Genomic DNA, 21797 nt, shown 5'->3' with positions numbered 1-21797 from the left:
TAATGGTAACCCTAACACTTATGCTAACCCTATGCCTAAACCTAACCCTATCCATTACACTAAACCACATCTAAACCCTAAACCTAAACCTGTCATTACCCTAACCCTAAACCCAATGCCAATTCGAGCCATAATCCTAAACCCTAACCTAACCCAAACCCTAATCTTAAATCTGACCATAATAACAACCCTAGCTCTAAACCTGACCCCTACCCTAAACCTAACCCTTACACTGGAGCAAGCCATAAACCTAACACTAAATCTATCCCTAAATGTAACCCTAGACCTGACATTAGCCCTACCCCTAATACTAGCCAGAACCCTAATAGAAATATTAGGCCTAAACCTAGCCTTAATCATAACCCTAACCCTAAGCTTAGCCCTAACCTTAATACTAACCCTCGCCCTAGCCCTCAACCTAGCAATAACCCATTCCCTTAAGCTACAACTAACCCTAACTCTAACCCTAACCCGAGGCCTAAACATAACACTAACTCTAGCTCTAATGTAGCCCTATCCCTAACCATAACCCTAACCCTAGCCCTAAGACTACTTCTCTCACACTAGTCCTATCACTAGTTCTAACCCTATCCCTTACCATAAAAATAAATCTAGCCCTAACCTTAGTCCGAAACCTTGCCCTCTCCTTAACCCTATCCATAAGCATAGATTAAAAAAAAAATAACTCTAAATCTAAACCTAACCCAAAGCCTAAGCCTAACCATTATAAATATGTTTAGATTCTAGGTCTACAGATGTTGGCTTCAATTATTATTTAGAATATAGTCATTAGTTTCATAAAAGGCATACCATTTCTGGTGGTATATAGAGAACAGATGGATGCTACGTTAAGGGGAAAAGGAGGGAGGGTATGAGATTAATATATCTTAGCAAACTGGAGGAAAACTGTAATGAATAGACAGGGGTAATTTATAGAAGAATGTATAAATTCAAATCCTTATCTGTATTCATAAATTTACCATATGTATAAATAGTAAAAATTAAGAGGTTGAAAGTGGGATAGAGAGAAGAAGAAAAAATAACAAGGAAAGAAAGAAAGAGAGAGAAAGAATATAACAGAAAATAAAGGGAGGAGAGGTGGGACCTATGAAATTCCTCTATATTTTACTATTCTGATGATTCAATTTTTTTCTTTTATTAGAGAGAGAGAGAGAGAGAGAGAGAGAGAGAGAGAGAGAGAGAGAGAGAGAAAGAGAGAGAGAGAGAGAATTTTTTAATATTTATTGTTTAGTTTTTGGAGGACACAACATCTTTATTTGTATGTGGTGCTAAGGATCAAACCAAGCACCAGATTCAGTTCTTAAAGTCCAATGTTATGCAAACTTCTTGGTTTCACATATGTTGAGGTAGTGAGGACAAGAGGGGGAAGGGTAGAGGAGAATGGATGAGAAGAGCGAGAAAAGAAAAGTAAGAAAGAAAAAAAAAGTATCTCAGAACTCTGTTTTTTTTTATTGCTGTAGTTGGAGTTGTCTATTCCTAACTAGAGTCTCTGTGCTCGTGGTGATGGAGGAAGCCAGTGTGAGAGGGTTTGAGCTTTTACCGGTAGCCTCCCTATTCTTAGTCTCTGAGATGGAAACCAGGTGCCTTTACAGTTGCTGTACCACATTGATAGCTATGCCCCACAAAAAGCTTATGAGAAAAATCTTGAGTTATCACAGCTGGAGGTAGGGGAGTTGGAAACCAGGAACCTGAGCAGCCACAGAACTGAGCTGGTAGCCATGCCCACTGATAGATGTTGAGGAAGGTTTTGAAAGATGGATTCCATCTGTTACCTGTGTAGGGTGTTTGGTGAATTGGTTCATTCTGGGCTGACCATGTGCCAAGTCCAGAGCTTGGTCTGGTGACCCCCAAGCAAAGCCTCTGTGTTCTGTGCTGCCAAATCTCTGCACCGAGGGTGCCAGCCCATCTGAGTCTTCCCTCTAAGCCCAGAGCCCACACAAGGCTGATACTTCCATCTGAACCTTGAACGAATGCATAGTGGAGACTTCTGTCTGCACCGAGAGCATTCACATGGCGGAGCCTTCTGTCTGTGCTGAGAGTGCCGGTGTGACCCTAGTTTTCTTCAAATTTTTGTGATACTGGGCAGGATTCATCTTTTACTTAGCTTTACTATGTTCCACAGATTTTGGCCTTGTCAGTTCAATGGTTTGCTGTCAGGAACAGTTTGTGTTTTAAGGTTTCCCTTCATTATGGCTTACTTATGATATGAATGAAAACTGAGCTGGAAATCAAACAGGGTTGGTAGGAGGTGCTTGAAACTTCACACAATCAGTTCTCATTGGGCACTTTCTGGTTTCTTTCTTTTGAAGGTAGGCCAAAGACGAAGCATGCAAAAGTAACTGTATCTGAGAGCCCTTAAGGAGAAAACAGAGAAATATGCATGTACTGAAATAAGTCTCCCAATGATTTGATCAGATTTCTTTGATACACACAGTGTTCATCTTTAAGCTTGCCCCAATAGACTCCCCAAGATTGGGACTTCTAGGATCACTGGTTCTCTATACAGGTAAGAGTTAGTGATACACTTAGTGTTAGGGTTAGGTTTAGAGCTAGTGTTAGAGTTATTTTTGTTCAAATTACTTTGATACTGGGCTGGATTCATCTTTTCCCTAGACTTACTATGCTCACCAGGTTTGGCCTTCTGGATTCAGTGCTTCACTAAAATACAAACAGTACCTGTTTGTATTTTAAAGTTTCACTTCATTTTGACCTATATGGGAAAATGGAAATAGAGCTTGAAATTGAACAAAGTTTGTTTGAATGTTTGCTTGAAACTTCACACACTCCATCAGTTCTCAGTGTGCATTCTCTGCATTGTTTCTTGAGAAAGTAGCCCTAAGCTGAAATTGTAAGAAATGCTTCATCTGTGAGTGCTTTAGGAGCAAGCTTCAATATCTTTGGTCAAATTACTTTGATACTGTACAGGATTCATTCTTTACCTAGCCTTAGTACGATCCCCAATTTGGGGCCTTTAATTTCAACAGGTCACTGCCAGGAACAGTTTGAATTTTAGGTGTCACTTCATTATGGCCTATAGGTGTGAATGACAATGAAGCTGTAAATCAAAAAGTGTTGTACTAGCTGCTTGGTACATCACATACTTAATTAGTTCTCTGTGGGCACTCTCTGCTTTCTTTCTATTGAATATAGGCCAAAGAAGGAGCATTCAAAAACAACTTTATCCAAGAGCACTTTAGGGTACAACAGGGAAATAAGCATGTAATGAATTACCTCCTCCAATTTTTTGTTCAGATTTCTTGATACTGTGAATGATCCATCTATTAGCTTGTCCCAAGGCTTCACATCTTTGGGACTTCTATGATCAAAAGTTATTTAAACAGGTTACGGTTAATGTTATGGTTAGAGTTAGGGTTAGGTTTATACCTAGTGTTAGATTTAGAGTTAGTTTTGTTCAAATTTCTTTGATACTGGGCAGGATTCATCTTTTACCTAGCCTTAATATTTTCCCCAGGTTTCGGAATTCTTAGTTCAAAGGTTCTCTGACAGTAATAGTTTGTATTTTGAGGTTTCACTTCATTTTGCCCTATATGGTAAACAGAAATGGAGCTCAAAATTCAAATAAGGTTGGTGCTAGCTGCTTAAAACTTCACACACTCAATCAGATCTCTCTGTGCTCTCTCTGATTTTTTCCTTGTGAAAGTAGCCTAAGCTGAAGCATACAAAAACAACTTTATCCAAAAGCACTTTAGAATAAAACAGGGAAATATGCATGGACTAAACTACATCAACCAATTATTTGATCAAACTTTTGATCCTGCTCTGTAATTATCTGTTACTTTGCCCCACTAGGCTCCCCAAATTTGGGCTTTATATGACCAAAGGCTCTCTAAACAGGATAGGGATAGTGTTAGGACTAGGGTTAGAGAAAATATTAGGATTAGAGTTACTTTTGTTCAAATATCTTTGATACTGGGCAGGATTCATCTTTGACCTAGCCTTATTTTGTTACCCAGTTTTGGGCCTTCATGTTTCAGCAGATCACTGTCAGGAATAGTTTGTATTTTAAGGTTTCACTCTATGTTGACATATATGGGTAAATGGAAATGGAGCTGGAAATCAAACAGGGTTGATGCTAGCTGCTTAAAACTTCACAAACTCAATCAGTAATCTGTGGGAACTCTCTGGTTTCCTCCTTGTGAAAGTTTCTCCAAGCTGAAGCATGCAAAGAAACTTTACCAGACTGCACTTTAGGAGGAAACAGGGCAATATAAATGTATGGAAATACCTCCTCCAATTACATAGTCAGATATTTTGGATACTGGGTAGGATTCATCTGTTAGCTTTCCCTACTAGAAGCACCACATTTGGGACTTCTATGACAAAGGTTGTCAAAACAGGTTAGTTTAGATTTCGGGTTAGGGTTAGAGCTAGGTTTAGAGCTAGTCTTAGGGTTAGAGTTAGTTTGGTTCAAATTTCTTTGATACTGGGCAAGTTTAATATTTTATGTAGCCTTACTATTTTCCACAGATTTGGGCCTTGATTCAATGGTTCACTGTAAAAAACAGTTTGTATTTTAAGGTTTCACTTAAATTTGACCTAGGGTAAATAGAAATGGAGCTGGAAATCAAACAGAGTTTGTGCTAGCTTCTTGAAACTTTACACACTCAATCAGTTCTCAGTGAGCATTCTCTGGTTTGTTTCCTGTGGAAGTTGCACTCAGCTGAAGTAGAAAGGAACAGATTTTTCTCTGAGGGCTTTAGGAGCAACCAGAATTCCCATGTACTGAAAGAGCTTCGAATTTTTTTGGTCAGATTACTTTCATAATGCACAGGATTATCCTTGACCTAGCCTTAGTAGGTACCCACGTTTGGGCCTTCAAGGTTCAATGGTTCACTTTCAGGAACAATTGGAATTTTTAGATTTCACTTCATTGGGGCCTGTAGGTTTGAATGGAAATGGTGCTGGAAATTAAACATGGTTAATGCTAGCTGCTTGAAATTTCACACAATCTGTTTTCTGTGGGCACTTTCTGGTTTCTTCCTAGTGAAAGTTTTCCAAAGTTGAGACATGCAAAAGACATTATCCAAGAGCACTTTAGGAGAAAACAGGGAAATATGAATGTACTGAACTACTGCACCCAATTATTTGGTAAGATTTTTTTTTATACTGGGCAGGATTTATCTGTTAGCTTGCCCTACTAGGCTCCCCCAAGTTTGGGAATTCTATGATCAAATGTTCTCTATTGAGGCTAGGGTTAGGGTTAGGGTTAGGGTTAGGGATATGGTTAGAGCTAGTGTTAGGATTAGAGTTAGTTTTGTTCAAATTTCTTTGATATTTGGCAGAATTCATCTTTAACTATCCTTACTATGTTCAGTCAATGGTTCGCTGTCAGGAACAGTTTTTATTTTAAACTTTCACTTCATTTTGACCTATTTGGGTAAATGGATTTGGAGTTAGAAATCAAACAGGGTTGGTCCTAGCTGCTTCAAACTTCACACACTCAATCAGTCCTCTGTGGGCACTCTCTGGTTTGTTCTTTGTGAATGTATCCCTAAGCTGAAGCATGCAAAGCAAGTTTATCTGAGAGGACTTTGGGAGAAAAGCAGAAAATATGAATACACTGAAATACCTCCCCCAATTATTTGCTCATATTTCTTTGATACTGTGCAGGATTTATCTGGTAGCTTGCCCCATTAGGATCTCCAATTTTGATATTTCTATGATCATAGGTTCTCAAAACAGCTCAGGGTTAGTTTAGGGATTGTGTCATATCTAGCATTAGAGATACAGTTAGATTTGTTCAAATTTATTTGATAGTGGGCAGTATTCATCTTTTCCTTACTCTTCTTATGTATGCCAAGTTTGGACCATCTCAATTCAATTCTTCACTGTGAAAAACTGTATATTTTAAGGGTTCACTTCATTTTGACCTCTATGGGTAAATGTAAATAGAGCTTGAAATCAAACATCGTTGGTGCTAGCTGTTTGAAACTTCACATACACAATAAATTCTCTGTCGGTACTCTCTGATTTCTTCCTTGTGAAATTATCCCAAAGCTGAAGCATGCAAAAACAACTTTATCCAAGAGCACTTTAGGAAACAACAGGAAAATATGCATGTACTGAAGTACCTCCCACAATCATTTGGTCAGATTTCTTTGATACTGCACAGGATTCATCTGTTAGTTTGCCCCACTCGTCTGCACATGTTTGGAACTTCTATGATGAAAGGTTCTCTTAACAGGTTATGGTTAGTATTAGGGGTAGGGTTTCGGCAAAGTGTTAGAGTGAGTATTAGTGTTAAAATTAGTTTTGGTCAAATTTCATTGATACTGGGCAGGATTCATCTTTTACCTAGCCTTACAAAGTCTACAGGTTTTGGGCCTTCTTGGTTCAAGGTTCACTGTCAGGAACAGTTTGCGTTTTAAGGTTTCACTTCATTTGAACCTATACGTGTAAATAGAAATGGAGCTGGAAATCAAACCGGGTTGGTGCTTACTGCTTGAAATTTCATGCACTCAATAAGTTCTCTGTGGGCACTCTCTGGTTTCTTCCTAGTAAAGGTTTTCCAAAGCTATGGGATGCAAAAGAACATTATCCAAGAGAACTTTAGGAAAAAACAGGGGAAATAGGCATGCACTGAAACACCTCCCCCAATTATTTTGTCAGATATTTTTTATACTGGGCAGGATTCATCTGTTACCTTTCCCTACTAGCCACCCCAAATTTGGAACTTCTATGATCAAAGGTTCTCTAAACAGCTTAGGGTTAGGGTTAGGTTTAGGGCTAGGGTTAGAAATAGTGTTAGGGTTAGAGTTAGTTTTCTTCAAATTTCTTTGATACCAGGCAGTACTCATCTTTTACCTTGCCTTACTATGTTCCCCAGGTTTGAGCCTTCTCTGTCCAAGGTTCACTGTTAAAAAATAGTTTGTGTTTTAAGGTTTCACCTTATCTTGACTTATATGGATAACTGGAATTGGATCTGGATAACAAACAGTTTGTGAAAGCTGCTTGAAACTTCACACACTCAATTAGTTCTCTGTGGGTACACTCTGCTATATTCCTTGTGAATGTAGCACTATGCTGAAGCATGCAAAACATAGGTTGAGGGTTAAGGTTATGTTTAGAGCTAAATTTAGTGTTAGGGTCAAAGTCAGGGTCAGGGTTAGTTTTAGGGTTAGGGTTAAGACTCGAATTATGGCTTAAGTTATGGCTAGATGTATGGTTAGTGTTTGGAATAAGCTAAGGGTTAGTGTTTGGGCTGTGGCTCGGTTTTGTTTTATGCCTAGGGCTAGTGTTAGGGCTGAATTTTGGATTAGTTTTAGGTTTAGGTCTAGTGTTAGGGTGAGGATTAGGTTTAGGGTTATTGTTAGATTTAGAGTTAGGGTTATATCTAGGGATAGGGTTAGGGCTAGGGCTAGGTTTATGATAAGGGATAGGGTTAGAATCAGGGATATGGCTAGGACGAGATTTAGAGTTAGACTTAGGACTAGGCTTAGAGTTAGGATGAGGGTTAAAGCTAAATTAGAACTAGGATTAGGGCTAGGGTTAGTGTTAGGTTTAGGCCTAGGGGTAGGGCTAGGTTTAGGTTTAGCATTGGGGTTAGAGTTAATTTTAGGGGAATGGGTGGTGTATAGCTAGCTTTAGGGCTATGGTGAGGGTTACAATTAAGATTAGGGCTAGGGTTAGTGTTTGTGTTAGGATTAAGGCTAGGATTAGGGCTAGGGTTAGTGTTAGGTTTTGGCCTAGGGGTAGGGCTAGGGTTAGGTTTAGCATTGGGGTTAGGGTTTATTTTAGGGGAATGAGTGGTGTATAGCAAGCTTTAGGGCTAGGGTGAGGTTTAGAGTTAAGATTAGGGCTATTGTTAGTGTTTGGCTTAGGATTAAGGCTAGGTTTGGGGCTAGGGTTTCTCTTAGGGTTAGGGATAGGGCTAGGGCTAATGTCAACTCTAGGGTTATGGTTAGGGATAGTTTTAGGGTTAGGTTATGGTAGGTCTAGTGTAATGGTAACATTCATGGTGAGGGTCAGGTTTAGATCTGGGGGTATTATTAGGGTTAGGTTCAGGTTTAGTGTTTGGTTTAGGTTAAAGTTTAGGGTTAGGGTTTGAATTAGTGTTAACGTTAGGCTTAGGGTTAGGGTAATGAATAGGGTTAATTTTAGGTTTCATTTAAGTTTTAGGGTAATTTATGGGTTATGCTTAGCGATAGGTTTAGGTTAGTATTAGGTTTAACATTATTTTTAGTGTAATGTATAGTTTTAGAGCTAGAGATAGGGCTAGGTTATGGTTTAGATTAAGTCTAGAATTAGGGTTAGGCTTATGGATAGGGCTAGGGTTTGGTTCAGGGTAAGTGTTAGGTTTAGGGCTAGGGTTATTGTTAGGTTAGGTTAAGGGTTTGTGTTTGAGCTAGTGTTAGGACTAGGGAGAGGTTCTGTTTGAGTTTAGGTATAGGGTTATGTTTATGGTTAGTGTTTGGTTTAGGGTTAGGGTTATGGCTAGAGTTTTTATTAGGTTTAGCTTTAGATTTAGGGTACTGGATAATGTTAGATTTAGGGTTAGAAGTTAGAGTATGGGTTAGGGCTAGTGTTAGGATTAGGTTTAGTGTAAGGCTTAATGTTTCAGCTAGAGTTAGGGCTATGGTGATGGTTTGGTGTAGAGTTAGTTCTAGGTTTACATTTATGTTTAGGGTTAGGTTTAGGCTATGGTGATGCTTAGGTATAGAGTTAGGTCTAGGTTTACATTTATGTATAGGGTTATAATTAGGGCTAGGCTTAGGGGTAGGGTAATTGATAGGGTTTGAGCTAAATTTTGGGCTAGAATTAAGGTTAGAATTAGAGCTAGGATTATGGTTATGGTTTAGTTAAAGGTTAGGTCTATGTTTAGGATAAGGGTTTGGCTTTGAGCTAGGGTTAGGTCTAAGGCAAGGGTTAGTGTTAGGGTTAGTGTTAGGACTAGGGTTAGATTTATGGTTATGCTTAGGGCTAAGTTTAGGCCTGGGTTTAGGGCTAGGTTTTGTGTTAGGTTGAATGCTAGTGTTAGGACTATGGGTAATGTAAGAGCTAGGGTTATGCTTAGGGCTAGTTTTAGGGTTAGGGTTATGGCTAGGTCTAGTGTTAGGACTAGGTTTTGGGTTAGGGTCAAGTTTAGAGCTAGGTTTAGTGTTGGGGTCAGGGTCAGTGTTCAGGTTAGGGTTAGGGTTAGAAATAGAGCCAGAATTAGGACTAGTGTTAGGTCTAAATGTAGGATAATTGTTTGGTTTAGGTTAACGGTTATTGTTAGTTCTAGAGGTAGGTTTTTGTTTAAGTCTATGGCTAAACTTATAGCTATATTCAGGATTAACTTTTTGTCTAGGTCTAGTGTTAGGGATAATTATACATATAGGCTTACCAATAGTGCTAGTGTTAGGTTTTGGTTTAGGGTTAGGGTCAGGCTTAGACCTAGGGTTACTGTTAGGGTCAGAATAAGAATAATGGTTAGAGTCAGAGCTAGAATAAGGGCTAGGGTTAGGACTAGTAAAACGGTTAGAGTTTAAGTTAGACTAAGGATTAGGGTTAGGTCTAGTGTTAGCCTTTGGGTTAGGGTTTGGCTTAGGGTAAGGGAAAGGGTTAGAGGTAGGGTAGTGTAGGATTTGTGTTAGGGCTAGGACTAGTGTTATGAAAATGACTAGTGTATGAACTAGCATTACAATTAGGGCTAGTTTTAAGGTTAGTGTTTAGGCTAGGTCTCTAGTTAGGGTTAATTTAAAGGTAGGGTGATGTTTAGAGCTAGGATTAATGTTAGGATCAATTTCAGGGTCAGGGTTAGTTTTAGAGTTAGGATTAAGTATATGTGTAGGTTTAAGGTTTGGTTTAGGTAATGGGTTAGGGTCAGGGAAATGGCTTGGTTTTCTTTTATGTCTAGGGCAGGGGTAGGGCAAGTTTCAGGATTAGCATTAATGTTAGGCCTAGTGTTAGGTTTTGGTTTAGGATTATGGCTATGGTTAAATTTAGAGTTAGGTTTAGATCTAGGGTTAGGGCTAGGGCTAAGTATAGAACTAGGGATAGGGATAGGGAAAGAGTTAGATTTAGTCTTAGGGCTAGGGTTAGGATTACAATAGGATTAAATTAGGGCTAGGATTAGTGTTAGGCTTAGTGTTGGTGTTAGGCCTAGGGTTAGGGATATGGTTAGGTTTAGGTTTTGGGTTAGGTTTAGGTTTAGAGTTATGGTTGGGTTTAGGGTTATTGTTAGGTTTAGGGTAAGGGATGGGGTTTTAGCTAGGTTTAGGTCTAGGGTGAGGGTTAGCATTACTGTTAAAGCTAAGGCTATGGTTTGGTTAGAATTAAGGCTAGGTTTAGGGCTAGGATTAGATCTAGGGCTAATTTCAAGTTCAACATTACAGTTAAAGATAGTTATGGTTTAGGTTTATGGCTATGTCTAGTGTAAGGGTTAGGTTTAGGGTAAGGTTCAGGTTTAGAGCTAAGGGTATTATTAGGGTCAGGGTTGTGATTAATGATTGGGATAGGTTAAGTTTTAAATTTAGGGCTTGAATTAACATAAGTTTAGGATTAGGGTAATGATAGAGTTAGGTTTAGGTTTCAGGTTATATTTAGGAAAATGGATAGATTTAGGATTAGGGATAAGGTTAAGTTTAGGCCTAGGGTTAGCATTAGGGTTAGGGTTATGGTTAGGGTAATGGATATGGTTAGATCTAGTGTTAGGACTAGGATTATGGTTATTATTCGTGCTAGGGTTAGTGTTAAGTTTAGGTTTCGGGTTAAAGCCTGGGTTAGGGCTCTCTTTAGGGTAGGTTTGGGGTTAAGTTAGGGCTAGGGTTAGGGTTACATCTAATGAAAGTACTAGGGTTACAATTAGGGCTAGTTTTAGGGTTAGGGTTAGGGCTAGGTCTAGTGTTAGGTTTATGTTTAGGGTTAGGTTGATGTTTAAAGCTATGGTTAGTTTTAGGGTCAGAGTCAGTGTCAGAATTCATATTAGGGTTTGGCTTAAAACTCGAATTAGGGCTAGGTTTTTAGCTAGCTGTAGGGTTAGGGTTTCATTTAGGTTAAGGTTTAGGGTTGGGGCTATGGCTTTGTTTTGTATTAGGGCTAGGGCTAGAGTTAGGGCTAGATTTAGGAGTAGTGTAAGGGTTAGGGTAAGGGCTAGTGTAAGTTTTAGGTGTAGGCTTAGCTTCTATTTAGAGTTAGGGTTAGACCTAGGGTTAGGCTAGGGCTAATTAATGGGCTAGGGTTAGGCCTAGATTTAAGGTTCTGCTAAGCAATAGTGTTAAAACTAGTTTTATGCTTAGGGTGAGAGTTAGAATTAGTCTTAGGGCTAGAGTTAGGTTTAGGGTTAGGGATAGGGCTACGTTAGGTCTAAGATTAGGGCTAGGGTTAGGGTTATGACTGAGGCTATGTTTAAGGCTAGGATAAGGGCTAGGGTTTGTGTTAGGGTTGGTGTAGGATTTTGTCTAGGGCTAATTTCAGGTCTAGGGTTATGGTTAGGGATAGTTTTAGGGTTAGATCTATTATAAGAGTGAGGGTTAGGGTAGGGTCAGGTTTAGAGCTAGGGGAGTTATTAGGGTCAGGGTCAGGGTTAGGGCTTGGTTTATGTTTTAGTTTAAGGTTAGAGCTCGAATTAACATAAGGGTTAGGGTTACAGTAATGATAGGATTAGACTTAGGGTTCAGGTTAGGTTTAGGGTAATTGATAGTGTTGGGGTTAGTGATAGGGTTAGGGTTAGGCCTAGGGTTAGCATTAGGGTAAGGTTTAAGTGTAGAGTAATGGATACAGTTAGATTTAAGTTTAGGGCTAGGGTTATTGTTAGTATTAGATCTTGAGTTAGGTTTAGGCCTAGGGATAGCCTTAGGGTAAGGACTATTATTAGGGTAATGGATACAGTTACAGCTAAGATTAGAGATAACGTTATGGTTAGGATTAGGTCTTGAGTTAGGGTTAATGTGAGAGTTAGAACTAGGGTTGTGGTTAGGATTATGTTTAGTGTAAGGGTTAGGTTATGAGCTATGGTTAGGGTTAGAGGAAGGGTTAGGTTCAGGGTTAGGTCCAGGGATAGGATTACAATAGGTTTAGAGTTAGGGTTAGAGCTAGGGTTATCATTTTGGTTAATATTAGGGTTAGGGTAATGAATACGGTTAGATATAGGTTTAGGGTTAGGGATACAGTTATATTTAAGTTTAGGGTTAGGGTTAGGGCTATGGTTATGTTTAGGTTTATGGTAAGGATTAGAGTTTGAGCTATGGTTAGACTACAGTGATTATTAGATTTAGGGTTAGTTCTAGGGTTATTTTTCTGTTTGGGTTAAGGCTTATGGTTAGGGTTAAGGCTAGGGTTATCCTTAGGGTTATGTTTAGCATTAGTGTAATGGTTATGTTTAGATATAGGTTTAGGGCTAAGGTTAAGTTTAGGATTAGGGCTAGGGTTAGGGTTAGATTAGGTTTAGAATTCAAATAAAGGCTAGGTTTACTGTTAGGTTTTTGTTTAAGATTAGGTTGGTGTTTAGAGCTAGGATGAGTTTTAGATATTAGTCAGGGTTAGGGTTAGTTTTAAGGTTACTCTTAGGATTCAAATTAAGTCTAGGGTTAGGTCTAGGTGTAGTGTTAGTGTTTGGTTTAAGTTAAGGTTTAGGGTTAGGGCTATTTCTTGGTCTTGTTTTACTGCTAGGGTTAGGGTTAGGGCTATTTTTACAATTAGAATTAGGGGTAGGGTTGGTGTTGGTGTTAGGCTTAGGCTTAGGGTTTAGGTTAGATTTAGAGTTCGGGTTAGATCTAGGGTTAGAACTAGTACTAAGGATAGGGCTAGGGTTAGGACTAGGGTTAGGGTTGTGGTAAGAAATAGCGTTAGAACTAGCAATAGGGATAGTGTGAGAATTAGAGTTAGACTTAAGGCTAAAGTTATTGTTAGGGTTAGTGATGGGGCTAGAATTAGGGCCAGGATTAGGGTTAGGGTGAGTGTTCAGCTTAAGCATAGAGGTAGGGTTAGATGTAGGATTAAGTTTAGGGTAAGGGATGGTGTTATAGCTATGTTGAGAGGTAGCATGATGTTTAGAATTAGGGTTAGGGCTCTGGTTAAGGTTAGGGTACTGATTAAGGTTAGGTTTAGGGCAATATAAGGGCTAAAGTTTGTTTTACGGTTAGGCCTAGTATTAGAAGTATGGCTAATTTCAGGTCTAAAATTATGTTTAACGATAGTTTTAGATTTAGGATTATGGCTACATCTAGTTAAGGTTTAGGTTAGGGTCAGGTTTAGGGATAGGTATATTATTAAGGTCAAGGTCTTTGTTAGGGTTTGGGATAGGTTAGTTCTTAAAATTAGGGATAGAATTAGCTATAGGGTTAGGGTTAGGATAATGTTAGGCTTAATATTAAGAATCATGTTAGATTTAGGGAAATGGATAGGGATAGGTTTAGAGATAGGATTAGGGTTTAGGCCTAGGTTTAGCTTTAGGGTTTAGGTTATGGTTATTATAATGGATAGAGTAAGAGCTAGGGTTAGGGCTAGGCTTAGGGTTATAGGTAGGGCTAGGGTTATGGTTAGGGTTGGGTTTAAACTCAGGTTAGTTCTCAGATTAGGGCTAGGTTTTGTGTTAATTTAGTGCTAGGGTTAGGGTTATGGCTAATGTAAGTACCAGCGTTAAGTTTAGAGCTAATTTTAGAGTTGAGATTAGGGCTAGGTTTAGTGTTAGGGTTAGGTTTATGGTTAGGGTGATGTTTAGAGCTTGGGATAGTGTTAGTGTCAGAGTCAGAGTCAGGGTTAGTTTTAGGGTTTGGCTTAAAACTCGAATTAGGGTTAGGGTTAGTGGTAGGTGTATGGTTAGGGTTTGGTTTAGTTTAAGGGTTAGTGTTAGAGCTATGGCTTGGTTTTGTTTTAGGCATAGCACTAAGGTTAGGGCTAGTTTTAGGATTAGTGTTAGGCTTAGAGCTAGTGTTAGGTTAAGGCTTAGTCTTTGGGTTAGGGTTAGATTTAGTTAGATTTTCATCTAAGGTAAGTGCCAGGGCTATTTATAAAGCAAGTATTAGGACTAAGTTGACGGTTAGGTTTAGGGTTATGGTAAGGGATAGGTTTAGAACTAGTGATAGGATAGTTTGAGAGTTGGAGTTACTCTTAGGTCTAGGGTTAGGGTTAGGGATAGGGTGGAATTAGGGCTAAGATTAGGGCTAGGGTTAGTATTAGGGTTAGGGCTAGGGTTAGGGTTAGGGTTAGGATTAAGGCTAAGTTTAGGGCAATGATAAGGACTGGGGTTTTTGTTAGTGTTATTGCTAGGGTTAGAAATAGGGCTAATGTCATGTCTAGTGAAACATGATAGTGTCTTGTTTAGGGTTCAGTTTAGGTTTATGGTAATTGATAGGGTTAGATTTAGTGGTTAGGCCTAGGGTTAGCATTAGGGTAGGGATAATGATTAGGATAATTGATAGGGTTAGAGCTAAGTTTAGGGCTAGTGTTATGGTTAGGAATAGGTCTTGAGTTAGGGTTAGGGTTAGGGTTTGAACTAGGGTTATTTTAGTGTTATGTTTAGCATAAGGGTTAGGTTTTGAGCTAGAGTTAGGCCTAGGGCGAGATTTAGGTATAGAATTAGGTCTAGGGATAAGATTACAGTACAGTTAAGGTTAGAGTTAGGATTAGGGCTAGAATCATCATTAGGGGGTAAGGTTATGGTTAGAAATAATGGATATGGCTAGATGTAGGTACAGGTTTATGGTTAGGGTTAGAGTGAGGTTTAGTTTTAGGGTTAGAGCTATGGTTATGTTTAGGTTTATGGAAAGGGTTAGGGTTTGAGCTAGAGTTAGATCTATGTCGAGTGTGAGGTTTAGAGTTAGGTCTAGGGTTCGTTTTTTGGTTAGATTTAGAGTTATGTTTAGGCCTAGGGTTATCAATAGGTTTAGGGTTAGGTTTAGGGTAATGGGTAGGTTTAGAGCTACGTTTAGGGCTAGGGTTAAGTTTAGGATTAGGGCTAGTGTTAGGGGTATATTTAGGGATAGGTGTAGGTTTATATTTAGGGTAAGTGTTAGGCTTTGAGCTAGGGTTAGGATTAATCAAGTTTTAGATTAGGATTAGGATTATGCTTAGGGCTAGGTTTAGGACTAGGATTAACTCTAGGTTTTCTGTTAGATTTAGGCCTAGGATTAGGGATGTGGGTAATGTAAGAGCTAGGGAAATTATTATGGCTAGTTTTAGGGGTTAGGGTTATGGCTAGGTCTAGTGTTAGGTTTAAATATTCGGTTAGAGTCAGGGTTAGAGGTAGGTTTACTGTTAAAGGCAGGGTCAGTGTTTGGGTTAGAGTTAGAGTTAGGGTTACAGCCAGAATTAGGACTAGGTTTATGTCTAGGGGTATTTTTAGTGTTTGAGTTAGGTTAAGGTTTATTGTAAGGACTACGGCTAGGTTTCTGTTCAGGTCTAGGGCTAGAGTTAAGGCTAGATTTAGGATTAGGTTTAGATCTATGGCTAGTGTTAGGGTTTTGTCTAGGGTTAGGGTCTGGTTTAGACCTAGGATTAGTGTTAGGGTAAGAATAAGGTTCAGGGTTAGAATTAGGGTTTGGGATAGGGTTAGAGCTAGAGTGATGGTTAGGTTTAGGACTATTAACAGGGTTAGGGTTTTGTTTGGTGTAAGGATTAGGGATTGGTCTTGGGTTACCTTTAGGATTAGGGTTTGGCTTACAATACGAGATTGGCTTAGAGCTAGTGTTAGGGCTAGAGTTAGGATTAAGGTTACGGTTAAATCTTGTTTTAGGTCTCAGATTAGGGCTAGTTTTTGTGTTAGGGTTAGGACTAGGGTTAGGGCAATCGTTAATGTAAGAACTAAGGTTACAAATAGATTTAGGATTAGGGGTAGGTCTAGTGTTATGGTTAGGTTTTTTTGTTAAGGTGATATTTATAGCTAGCGATAGTGTTAGAGTATGAGACAGGGACAGTGTTAGTTTTAGGGTTAGATTTAGGACAAAAATAAGGGCAAGGTTTACTGTTAGAGATTGGTTTAAGTTGAGGGATGTGTTTAGAGCTAGAGTGACTTTTAGGATATGGGTTGGGTCAGAGTCAGTTTTAAGGTTAGGGTTAGGACTCGAACTAAGGCTAGGATAAATGTTAGGGTTCTCTTTAAGTTTAGGGTAGTGTTTAGAGCTAGGGTGAGTGTTAGGATATGAGTCAGGGTAATGGTTAGTTTAAGGTTAGGGTTATGACTCTAATTAGGGCCAGAGTTAGGTCTAGTTTTGTGTTTGGTTTTAGATTAATTTAAGGCTTAAAGTTAGGGATATTGCTCAATTTTGTTTTAGTTTTGGCTTAGGGTTAGGGATAGGTATAAAATTAGTATTAGGGTTAGGTGTAATGTTAGTGTTAGGCTTAGTCTTAGGCTTAGGATAAAATTTGGAGTAAGGGTTAGATCTATGGTTAACGTTAGGTTTAGGGTAATGTATAGGGAGGTTTAGGGTTCAGTGTAGGTTTAGGGTAATGGAGAGATTTAGGGTTTGTGACAGAGTTAGGGTTAGGTCTAGAGTTAGCATTAGGAATAGGGTTATCATATGGGTAATGTATCGGGATAGAGATAGGGATATGGTTAGGATTAGGGCTAGAGTTAAGGTTAGGGTTTGGATTAGGGCTAGTAACCCTAGCTTAGAGTAGGGTTATAGTTAGGTTTAGGGTAAAGTTAAGGTTTTGAGCTAGGGTTAGTTCTAGGGTGAGGGTTAGGTTTAGTGTTAGGTCTAGGGTTAGAATTATAGCAATGGTTAGGGTTAGGTTTAGGGTTAAGGCTAGGATTTTCATTATAGGTAGATTTAGGTTTAGGGTAATAGATTGGATTAGATGTAAGGTTAGCTTTAGGGTTAAGTTTAGTTTTATGGCTAGGTTTACTATTGGGTATAGGGTAAGGTTTAGGTTTTGAGTTAGGGTGAGGGCTATGGCAAGGATTAGGTTTAGGGTTAGGTCTACGTTTAGGTTTATGGTTTGGGTTAGGGTTTTTGTTAGGGTTAGGACTAGGGTTATCATTAGGGTTAGGGTTAGAGTTAGAGTAATTGTTAGTGTTAGGGCTAGTGTTAAGGTTAGGATTAGAACTAAGTTTAGGTTTATTGTTAGTAATAGGGCTAGGGATCTGTTTAGGCTAAGGTTTAGGCCTTGAGCTAGGGTTAGGACTAAGGTGAGGGTTAGGTTTAGGGTAGGTCTAGGGTTAGGGTTAGTGTTATCCTTAGGGTAGGTTTAGGCCTCTGATTAGGACTAGGTTTTTTTGTTAGGTTTAGGCCTAAGGTTAGTTCAATGGGTAATGTAAGGTCTAGGGTTCTAATTGTGGTAGTTTTAGGAACAGTGTTATGGCTAGGTCTAGTGTTAGGTTTATATTTTGGTTTAGGGTCAGGTTTAGACATAGGTTTACCCTTAAAGGCAGGGTCAGTGTTTGGATTAGAGTTAGAGTTAGGGTTACAAACAAAATTAGGACTGTGATTAGGTCCTGGGGTAGGGTTAGTGTTTGATTTCGGGTAAGGATTTTTGTTAGGGCTAGGACTAGGTTTTTGTTTATGTCTAGGGGTACAGTTAAAACTAGATTTAGGATTAGGTTTAGGTCTAGAACTAATTTTAGGCTTAGGTTTAGGTATAAGGTTAACAGTAAGGCCAGTGTTAGAATTTGGTCTAGGGAGAGGGTCAGGTTTAGACCTATAATTAGAGTTAGTGTCAGAATAAGGGTGAACGTTAGGGTTAGATTTTGGGTTAGAATTAGAGCTAGAATGAGGGCTAGGGTTAGGACTGGTAATAGGGTTAGTGTTTGCTTTAGGCCAAGGAATAGGATTAGGACTAGGATTAGCATTATGGATAGGTTTTTGCTTAGGGTAAGTGATAGGGCTAGAGCTAGGATTAGGACTAGTATTAGGGTTAGGTTTAGCACAAGGGTTAGGGTTAGGTTTAGATTTAAATCTAGTGTTAGGCCTCTGATTAGGGCTTTTTTTCTGTTAGGGTTAGAGCTAGGGTTAGGGTTATGACTAATGTAAGAACCAGGGTTTTGATAAGGGTTAGTTTTAGGGTTAGGGTTTGGGCTAGGTCTAGTGATAGAATTAGTTTTAGTGTTAGGATGATATTTAGAGCCAGGTTTATTGTTTGGATATGAGTCTTGGTCAGGGTTTGTTTTTGTCCTAGGACTCAAATTTGAGCTACTGTTATGGTTAGTTGTAAAGTAAGGGTTTGATTTAGGTTAAGGTTTAGGGTTAGAGCAATGGCTCGATTTTGTTTTAGGGCTAGGGCTAAGGTTAGAAATAGTTGTAGGATTAACAATAGTGTTCAGCTAGTTGTATGGTGAAGTTTAGGCTTAAGGTCAGGGTTAGATTTAGAGTTATGGTTAGATCTAAGATTAGGGCTATGCCTGGGGTTAGGGCTAAGTTTAGGGCTAATGTAAGGGTTATAGTAATGGATAGGGTTAGAAATAGAAATAGGGCTAGGTTGAGAGTTAGAGTCAGTCTTAGGACTAGGGTTAGGAGTTCACTTAGGGTTAGAGCTAAATTAGGGCTAGGATGAGTGCTAGGTTTAGTGTTAGGTTTAGGCCTATGGTTAGGGATATTTTTAGGGTTAATGTTAGTGTTTAGGGTTAGTTTTAGGGGAAGGGATGGGGTTATAGCTAGGTTCAGGGCTAGGGCAAGAGTTAAATTTAGGGGTAGGGCTAACATGAGGGTTCGGGTTAAGATTAGGCAAGGTTTAGGGCTAGGATGAGGACTATGGTTTGTGTTAAGGTTAGGCCTATATTAGGGCTAGGGGTAATTGAGGTCTAGGGTTATTATGGTTAGGGATAATTTCAGGTTTAGTTTTATGGCTAAGTATAGTGTAAGGATTAGGTTTAGGGATAGGGTCACTTTTAGAACTAGAGTATTGTTAGGGTCAGGGTCAGGGTTAGGGTTTGTTTAGGTTAAGGTTTAGTGTTAGGGCTCAAATTAGCGTTAGGGTTAGGTTTAGGGTTAGGGTAATGGATATGGTTAGGTTTAGGGTTCAGATTAGGTTTAGGGTAATGAAAAAGGTTAGGGTTATAGATAGGGTTAGCATTAGGGTTAGCATTAGGTTTAGGGTTAGGGTTAAGTTAATGAATAGGATTAGATATAGGTTTAGGGCTATGATTATGGTTAGGATTAAGGCTAGGTTTAGGATTAGGTTTAGGTTTAGGGTTAGGGTTAAAGCTAATGTTAGGACTCAGATTAGGGCAAAGATTTAGATTAGATTAGGGCTAGGGTTAGGGCTATGGTTAATGTAAGATCTAGGTTTATAATTTGGGTTAAATTTAGAGTTAGTGTTTGGTCTAGGTCTAGTGTTAGAATTATCTTTAGGGTTAGTGTGATATTTATAGCTAGGGTTAGTGTTAGGATATGTGGGGAGCCATTCTCACACGTGACTGGGCAACTCCCGATTTGGGTCTCAGGCGCTCTGGCCAAATTGTGTCAGAGCTTTCCCGGCCCTCTCCTGGTGCGAGAGCCTGTCCGTGTGGGGGTGTGACTGACCACTGACCCCGGGGGCCAATCACTGACCCTGACCTTGGAGTGCGGCCCCCCCTCAACCTTCATTGGATGGAATTCTCCCCTGAATTTCTTGTTCCCCAATAAAAGGCTACTCCCTGGCGTTCTCTCTCTCTCTCTCTCTCTCTCTCTCTCTCTCTCTCTCTCTCTCTCTCTCTCTCTCTCCTGCTAGCCCTGAGTAATCCTTGCTGCCCTACCGGGTGGTTCAAGGTGAAAACCAGAGGGGGAGCCATCTTGGACCTGGTCATAGAAAAAGGTAACTGAGTCTGTGTGTTTTATTTCGATCTCGCTAGCTAACTTTATGCCAAGAACCTCTTTAATGAAACCAGTGCCCTGGGGATCCAACATTTTGGCGAGAGGGGAGGCAGCGCTTTCAGTACCTCCTCAACAACGGGGTCAGAGAGATGCATGGATATGCTTAGATTCGACCTGCTGAGAAACCCCTAGCAAAATTCCATTAAAGAGAGACCGGCTGGGAATCGGTAGGATTTTTGGAGGTGACAGTTTGCGCTAGACGAGTGAATCTCCGCCATGCAGTGCAGAGGTCCAGACCCGCCAGCCGCTGCCCGCGCGACTCGGTGACTGTCAGCTGCCTGCACCGGCCCCCGCGTCAGGGCGGATAGATAGCCTCTGAGGCGCAGCGCAGCAGGAGCGGTGCAGGGACTCTAGGAAGAGGTCTCTTGCCAAGCCTTCATGAAATAGCAAACCGGGAGCTGAAACCAACCAGAGACAGACCAGTCCCACCCCTCCCTTTGGACACTCCGGCAAGGAGCCTGGGGCCCGCCATAGCAGAGAGGTGACATCACCAAAGTTCCGACGACAGAATTCCTTCCCAGTGGAATCCACGTTAGCAGGTGTGTGACTCCCACCCCCTCAAGATACAAGCAGCCAGGAAACCTCGGGAATCTCTCCGGGGGCATGTCTGTAGGGAAGCAGAGGGGATTCCAGATCCCCACCTCCCCTTAACACCAGCGGCAAAAACCCAAGATCTTAGCCGCCAGTTTCTGGGGGCGTGCCCACCAAAGTGGTCCGGAAAAATTAAACTGTTGGTTCCCAGATCACCCCACCACAGCACTGGGGCTTAGATGAATGACAGAGAGGGTGTTCATCGTTCGGGATATAGGACATGCGGTGGGGCAGCAAGTGTAATCATATCCTTGGGGAACCACCTCCGGTGAACAGGACCTGGCTGGCTGGCTGGGAGGAGGAACAGGGGGAGGGGCCGGATAAGTGAAAGGGCTCTGGACTAACAGGATTGAGAGACTCCCAGGAGCCACCTTACAGGGATTTCTGTCAGCACATAGAGGGCAGAAGCTCGGCTCAGAGGGCACAGCTCCGCCTATTGGAAGAGAAGAAAATGGGATTCAGCCATAGAACAGGGGATGCCAGCATGGCAGAGATCTGATGTCATCGGAGAGCGGCCGAGGAGAGAACTTCATCGGTGCCAGCGGCAACGGAAACAGTTGGTCTCCTGGTAGGGAGGGTGAGTCACAGATACCTGAGTCTCTCTCGCTTTGTCATCGAGCCAGAGGGGAGGAGCAGGGCCGCCGCCCATGCCCGCAAGGTAGGCAGACCTGAGACCAACCTGCAGATCAGGCCCAGCGGTCTGCGGGCGTGGTAGGAGGGGCAGGGCAGAGCCGCCGCCCCCGCCGGCAAGGTAAGCAGACCTGCGACAGACCGGCGGATCAGGCCCAGCGGCCTGCCAGCGTGGATGGAATTCTCCCCTGAATTTCTTGTTCCCCAATAAAAGGCTACTCCCTGACGTGTTCTCTCTCTCTCTCTCTCTCTCTCTCTCTCTCTCTCTCTCTCTCTCCTGCTAGCCCTGAGTAATCCTTGTTGCCCTACCGGGTGGTTCGAGGTGAGAACCAGAGGGGGAGCCGTCTCGGACCTGGTCATAGAAAAGGGTAACTGAGTCTGTGTGTTTTATTTCGATCTCGCTAGCTAACTTTATGCCAAGAACCTCTTTAATGAAACCAGTGCACTGGTCGTATGGTGGAAGGATATAAGTCAGGGTCAGGGTTTGTTTTAGGCCTAGTACTCAAATTAGAGTAAGGAGGTTATGGCTAATTTTAGGGATATGGTTTAGGTTAAGGTGTAGGATTAGGGCAATGGCTCTGTTTTGTTTTAGAGCTAAGGCTAGGGTTAGGGCTAATTTTAGGATTAGGATAATGTTAGGTCCAGTGGTAGGGTGAGGTTCAGGTTTAGGGTTAGGGTTAGATTTAAACTTATGGTTAGGTCTAGGGATTGGTCTAGGTCTAGGATTAGGGCTAAGGTTAGGGCTTGTGTTAGGGTTATGGTAACTGATAGGGTTACAACTAGAAATAGGTCTAAGGAGAGTGTTAGAGTTAGTTTTAGGCCTAG

This window comes from Marmota flaviventris, chromosome 4 (assembly GCF_047511675.1).
Source record: "Marmota flaviventris isolate mMarFla1 chromosome 4, mMarFla1.hap1, whole genome shotgun sequence".
Lineage (NCBI taxonomy): Eukaryota > Metazoa > Chordata > Mammalia > Rodentia > Sciuridae > Marmota > Marmota flaviventris.
This window is presented reverse-complemented; position numbering follows the sequence as displayed.